Raw genomic sequence first — 7,166 nt, 5'->3', positions numbered from 1 at the left:
CAGCGAACGGTCTCAACCAAGGAACGCCGTAGCTGCTCCTCTGGGCCTGGGGCTGCCGGCGGTGCCAAAGAAGGAACAGGACTTGCATGGCAGTAAGAACCCAAGCCGCCGTCCTCTAGGAGGCACGGTGCCTTCAGTCAGGAGGTCCTGGATGGAATGCGAAGACGAGGGTTACTCTGAGCGCAGCTCCGATTGGGGCAACGCGTAAGACCTCCGCGCCATGTGGCATGTGCCAGAACGGTGTTCGTGAACGTGTGCGAGTGCTGAGGAAACCAAGCTGCTCCAAAAGAGAGGGCAGTGCGTTTCCCTACGCTCGGCGTGCGCAGAGGGGCTCTAAAGGGCTACGGGCCCGGATGTTGCTTAGCAGACCCAGGTGCGCCTGGGGTTACTCAGTGTTCCTGCCGGGAACAGGGTGCCCCGGCTAGCCTCCCAGGTGTCCAGAAAGCTGTGCTGCCGTTCAAGGTATGCAGGGCAGAGGCCACCGCCTCCTGGAAGCTGCAGCACGCCTCCGCTTCTGCACGGCAAATCAGGGCCTTACTTCCAGGCACGGGTTCACGCTGGGTGTGCCGGGAGCCACACAGCGTGCTAAGAGGCTGACTCTCTCCTCCAGCGGAGTGACTTCAGGTACGAGGGCGGGCCTCGCAGTGTTCCAAGCACAGCGTTCTCTCATGGCAGCTCACACAAAGGGCCATGACAGAGTCTTCCTGGGCACTTGGCACTCACCAGCCATGCTGTCCTGAGGGCGTTCGAGGGCTCCGGAGATGTAGCGCTCCTCAAGGAACGCGCAGGGTGTGGTTGCCCAGCACCCGGCACGCTCAGGGGTCCTCCGAGGGAATCAACCAGTGGACCTCGACGTTGCTCAGCCGGCCCACAGGTGTCTGTCTGGAGGCACTCAGTGGCCTTGGAGGGAAAATGATGCACACCCGTGGGGCCTAGGAGTCCCCGGACGTGTACTTCCTTTAAAGCAAAGCGACTACGAACTCCTGGAAAGAGCTGCATGCCTCCCTTTCTGCACGGCTACTCAGGGCCTAACCTGGAGGCGAGTTCTCACGTTGAGGTTCCCTTTAGCTCTAGAGCCTGTCATGCGGACCGCCACCGCGGCCACGGAAGCCCCTGGTTGAGAGAGAGCAAACTCACAATTTTCCCCGAAGCATTCTTCCAGGGCTCACTGGCCTGTCGGGAGCCGGGAATGTCAGGGAGCTTCAGGGCAGGCATGAATGCCGCCCTCCAAATGGGAAAGCAGGGCTAGTTCCAGCAGGCCCCCGTTTTCATGGGCACACTCAGCGTACATCCCCGTGGTTTCTAAGGCGTCCCAAGAGACACCGGTTGCCCTGTGTTTCCTTCCCTGAGTCAACTTATCGAAGTAGGGAGTCCCGCATCCAGCGAACGGTCTCAACCAAGGAACGCCGTAGCTGCTCCTCTGGGCCTGGGGCTGCCGGCGGTGCCAAAGAAGGAACAGGACTTGCATGGCAGTAAGAACCCAAGCCGCCGTCGTCTAGGAGGCACGGTGCCTTCAGTCAGGAGGTCCTGGATGGAATGCGAAGACGAGGGTTACTCTGAGCGCAGCTCCGATTGGGGCAACGCGTAAGACCTCCGCGCCATGTGGCATGTGCCAGAACGGTGTTCGTGAACGTGTGCGAGTGCTGAGGAAACCAAGCTGCTCCAAAAGAGAGGGCAGTGCGTTTCCCTACGCTCGGCGTGCGCAGAGGGGCTCTAAAGGGCTACGGGCCCGGATGTTGCTTAGCAGACCCAGGTGCGCCTGGGATTACTCAGTGTTCCTGCCGGGAACAGGGTGCCCCGGCTAGCCTCCCAGGTGTCCAGAAAGCTGTGCTGCCGTTCAAGGTATGCAGGGCAGAGGCCACCGCCTCCTGGAAGCTGCAGCATGCCTCCGCTTCTGCACGGCAAATCAGGGCCTTACTTCCAGGCACGGGTTCACGCTGGGTGTGCCGGGAGCCACACAGCGTGCTAAGAGGCTGACTCTCTCCTCCAGCGGAGTGACTTCAGGTACGAGGGCGGGCCTCGCAGTGTTCCAAGCACAGCGTTCTCTCATGGCAGCTCACACAAAGGGCCATGACAGAGTCTTCCTGGGCACTTGGCACTCACCAGCCATGCTGTCCTGAGGGCGTTCGAGGGCTCCGGAGATGTAGCGCTCCTCAAGGAACGCGCAGGGTGTGGTTGCCCAGCACCCGGCACGCTCAGGGGTCCTCCGAGGGAATCAACCAGTGGACCTCGACGTTGCTCAGCCGGCCCACAGGTGTCTGTCTGGAGGCACTCAGTGGCCTTGGAGGGAAAATGATGCACACCCGTGGGGCCTAGGAGTCCCCGGACGTGTACTTCCTTTAAAGCAAAGCGACTACGAACTCCTGGAAAGAGCTGCATGCCTCCCTTTCTGCACGGCTACTCAGGGCCTAACCTGGAGGCGAGTTCTCACGTTGAGGTTCCCTTTAGCTCTAGAGCCTGTCATGCGGACCGCCACCGCGGCCACGGAAGCCCCTGGTTGAGAGAGAGCAAACTCACAATTTTCCCCGAAGCATTCTTCCAGGGCTCACTGGCCTGTCGGGAGCCGGGAATGTCAGGGAGCTTCAGGGCAGGCATGAATGCCGCCCTCCAAATGGGAAAGCAGGGCTAGTTCCAGCAGGCCCCCGTTTTCATGGGCACACTCAGCGTACATCCCCGTGGTTTCTAAGGCGTCCCAAGAGACACCGGTTGCCCTGTGTTTCCTTCCCTGAGTCAACTTATCGAAGTAGGGAGTCCCGCATCCAGCGAACGGTCTCAACCAAGGAACGCCGTAGCTGCTCCTCTGGGCCTGGGGCTGCCGGCGGTGCCAAAGAAGGAACAGGACTTGCATGGCAGTAAGAACCCAAGCCGCCGTCGTCTAGGAGGCACGGTGCCTTCAGTCAGGAGGTCCTGGATGGAATGCGAAGACGAGGGTTACTCTGAGCGCAGCTCCGATTGGGGCAACGCGTAAGACCTCCGCGCCATGTGGCATGTGCCAGAACGGTGTTCGTGAACGTGTGCGAGTGCTGAGGAAACCAAGCTGCTCCAAAAGAGAGGGCAGTGCGTTTCCCTACGCTCGGCGTGCGCAGAGGGGCTCTAAAGGGCTACGGGCCCGGATGTTGCTTAGCAGACCCAGGTGCGCCTGGGGTTACTCAGTGTTCCTGCCGGGAACAGGGTGCCCCGGCTAGCCTCCCAGGTGTCCAGAAAGCTGTGCTGCCGTTCAAGGTATGCAGGGCAGAGGCCACCGCCTCCTGGAAGCTGCAGCACGCCTCCGCTTCTGCACGGCAAATCAGGGCCTTACTTCCAGGCACGGGTTCACGCTGGGTGTGCCGGGAGCCACACAGCGTGCTAAGAGGCTGACTCTCTCCTCCAGCGGAGTGACTTCAGGTACGAGGGCGGGCCTCGCAGTGTTCCAAGCACAGCGTTCTCTCATGGCAGCTCACACAAAGGGCCATGACAGAGTCTTCCTGGGCACTTGGCACTCACCAGCCATGCTGTCCTGAGGGCGTTCGAGGGCTCCGGAGATGTAGCGCTCCTCAAGGAACGCGCAGGGTGTGGTTGCCCAGCACCCGGCACGCTCAGGGGTCCTCCGAGGGAATCAACCAGTGGACCTCGACGTTGCTCAGCCGGCCCACAGGTGTCTGTCTGGAGGCACTCAGTGGCCTTGGAGGGAAAATGATGCACACCCGTGGGGCCTAGGAGTCCCCGGACGTGTACTTCCTTTAAAGCAAAGCGACTACGAACTCCTGGAAAGAGCTGCATGCCTCCCTTTCTGCACGGCTACTCAGGGCCTAACCTGGAGGCGAGTTCTCACGTTGAGGTTCCCTTTAGCTCTAGAGCCTGTCATGCGGACCGCCACCGCGGCCACGGAAGCCCCTGGTTGAGAGAGAGCAAACTCACAATTTTCCCCGAAGCATTCTTCCAGGGCTCACTGGCCTGTCGGGAGCCGGGAATGTCAGGGAGCTTCAGGGCAGGCATGAATGCCGCCCTCCAAATGGGAAAGCAGGGCTAGTTCCAGCAGGCCCCCGTTTTCATGGGCACACTCAGCGTACATCCCCGTGGTTTCTAAGGCGTCCCAAGAGACACCGGTTGCCCTGTGTTTCCTTCCCTGAGTCAACTTATCGAAGTAGGGAGTCCCGCATCCAGCGAACGGTCTCAACCAAGGAACGCCGTAGCTGCTCCTCTGGGCCTGGGGCTGCCGGCGGTGCCAAAGAAGGAACAGGACTTGCATGGCAGTAAGAACCCAAGCCGCCGTCCTCTAGGAGGCACGGTGCCTTCAGTCAGGAGGTCCTGGATGGAATGCGAAGACGAGGGTTACTCTGAGCGCAGCTCCGATTGGGGCAACGCGTAAGACCTCCGCGCCATGTGGGATGTGCCAGAACGGTGTTCGTGAACGTGTGCGAGTGCTGAGGAAACCAAGCTGCTCCAAAAGAGAGGGCAGTGCGTTTCCCTACGCTCGGCGTGCGCAGAGGGGCTCTAAAGGGCTACGGGCCCGGATGTTGCTTAGCAGACCCAGGTGCGCCTGGGGTTACTCAGTGTTCCTGCCGGGAACAGGGTGCCCCGGCTAGCCTCCCAGGTGTCCAGAAAGCTGTGCTGCCGTTCAAGGTATGCAGGGCAGAGGCCACCGCCTCCTGGAAGCTGCAGCACGCCTCCGCTTCTGCACGGCAAATCAGGGCCTTACTTCCAGGCACGGGTTCACGCTGGGTGTGCCGGGAGCCACACAGCGTGCTAAGAGGCTGACTCTCTCCTCCAGCGGAGTGACTTCAGGTACGAGGGCGGGCCTCGCAGTGTTCCAAGCACAGCGTTCTCTCATGGCAGCTCACACAAAGGGCCATGACAGAGTCTTCCTGGGCACTTGGCACTCACCAGCCATGCTGTCCTGAGGGCGTTCGAGGGCTCCGGAGATGTAGCGCTCCTCAAGGAACGCGCAGGGTGTGGTTGCCCAGCACCCGGCACGCTCAGGGGTCCTCCGAGGGAATCAACCAATGGACCTCGACGTTGCTCAGCCGGCCCACAGGTGTCTGTCTGGAGGCACTCAGTGGCCTTGGAGGGAAAATGATGCACACCCGTGGGGCCTAGGAGTCCCCGGACGTGTACTTCCTTTAAAGCAAAGCGACTACGAACTCCTGGAAAGAGCTGCATGCCTCCCTTTCTGCACGGCTACTCAGGGCCTAACCTGGAGGCGAGTTCTCACGTTGAGGTTCCCTTTAGCTCTAGAGCCTGTCATGCGGACCGCCACCGCGGCCACGGAAGCCCCTGGTTGAGAGAGAGCAAACTCACAATTTTCCCCGAAGCATTCTTCCAGGGCTCACTGGCCTGTCGGGAGCCGGGAATGTCAGGGAGCTTCAGGGCAGGCATGAATGCCGCCCTCCAAATGGGAAAGCAGGGCTAGTTCCAGCAGGCCCCCGTTTTCATGGGCACACTCAGCGTACATCCCCGTGGTTTCTAAGGCGTCCCAAGAGACACCGGTTGCCCTGTGTTTCCTTCCCTGAGTCAACTTATCGAAGTAGGGAGTCCCGCATCCAGCGAACGGTCTCAACCAAGGAACGCCGTAGCTGCTCCTCTGGGCCTGGGGCTGCCGGCGGTGCCAAAGAAGGAACAGGACTTGCATGGCAGTAAGAACCCAAGCCGCCGTCCTCTAGGAGGCACGGTGCCTTCAGTCAGGAGGTCCTGGATGGAATGCGAAGACGAGGGTTACTCTGAGCGCAGCTCCGATTGGGGCAACGCGTAAGACCTCCGCGCCATGTGGCATGTGCCAGAACGGTGTTCGTGAACGTGTGCGAGTGCTGAGGAAACCAAGCTGCTCCAAAAGAGAGGGCAGTGCGTTTCCCTACGCTCGGCGTGCGCAGAGGGGCTCTAAAGGGCTACGGGCCCGGATGTTGCTTAGCAGACCCAGGTGCGCCTGGGGTTACTCAGTGTTCCTGCCGGGAACAGGGTGCCCCGGCTAGCCTCCCAGGTGTCCAGAAAGCTGTGCTGCCGTTCAAGGTATGCAGGGCAGAGGCCACCGCCTCCTGGAAGCTGCAGCACGCCTCCGCTTCTGCACGGCAAATCAGGGCCTTACTTCCAGGCACGGGTTCACGCTGGGTGTGCCGGGAGCCACACAGCGTGCTAAGAGGCTGACTCTCTCCTCCAGCGGAGTGACTTCAGGTACGAGGGCGGGCCTCGCAGTGTTCCAAGCACAGCGTTCTCTCATGGCAGCTCACACAAAGGGCCATGACAGAGTCTTCCTGGGCACTTGGCACTCACCAGCCATGCTGTCCTGAGGGCGTTCGAGGGCTCCGGAGATGTAGCGCTCCTCAAGGAACGCGCAGGGTGTGGTTGCCCAGCACCCGGCACGCTCAGGGGTCCTCCGAGGGAATCAACCAGTGGACCTCGACGTTGCTCAGCCGGCCCACAGGTGTCTGTCTGGAGGCACTCAGTGGCCTTGGAGGGAAAATGATGCACACCCGTGGGGCCTAGGAGTCCCCGGACGTGTACTTCCTTTAAAGCAAAGCGACTACGAACTCCTGGAAAGAGCTGCATGCCTCCCTTTCTGCACGGCTACTCAGGGCCTAACCTGGAGGCGAGTTCTCACGTTGAGGTTCCCTTTAGCTCTAGAGCCTGTCATGCGGACCGCCACCGCGGCCACGGAAGCCCCTGGTTGAGAGAGAGCAAACTCACAATTTTCCCCGAAGCATTCTTCCAGGGCTCACTGGCCTGTCGGGAGCCGGGAATGTCAGGGAGCTTCAGGGCAGGCATGAATGCCGCCCTCCAAATGGGAAAGCAGGGCTAGTTCCAGCAGGCCCCCGTTTTCATGGGCACACTCAGCGTACATCCCCGTGGTTTCTAAGGCGTCCCAAGAGACACCGGTTGCCCTGTGTTTCCTTCCCTGAGTCAACTTATCGAAGTAGGGAGTCCCGCATCCAGCGAACGGTCTCAACCAAGGAACGCCGTAGCTGCTCCTCTGGGCCTGGGGCTGCCGGCGGTGCCAAAGAAGGAACAGGACTTGCATGGCAGTAAGAACCCAAGCCGCCGTCCTCTAGGAGGCACGGTGCCTTCAGTCAGGAGGTCCTGGATGGAATGCGAAGACGAGGGTTACTCTGAGCGCAGCTCCGATTGGGGCAACGCGTAAGACCTCCGCGCCATGTGGCATGTGCCAGAACGGTGTTCGTGAACGTGTGCGAGTGCTG

The sequence above is a fragment of the Globicephala melas genome, unplaced genomic scaffold (genome assembly GCF_963455315.2).
Source record: "Globicephala melas unplaced genomic scaffold, mGloMel1.2 SCAFFOLD_53, whole genome shotgun sequence".
Classification (NCBI taxonomy): Eukaryota; Metazoa; Chordata; class Mammalia; order Artiodactyla; family Delphinidae; genus Globicephala; species Globicephala melas.
This window is presented reverse-complemented; position numbering follows the sequence as displayed.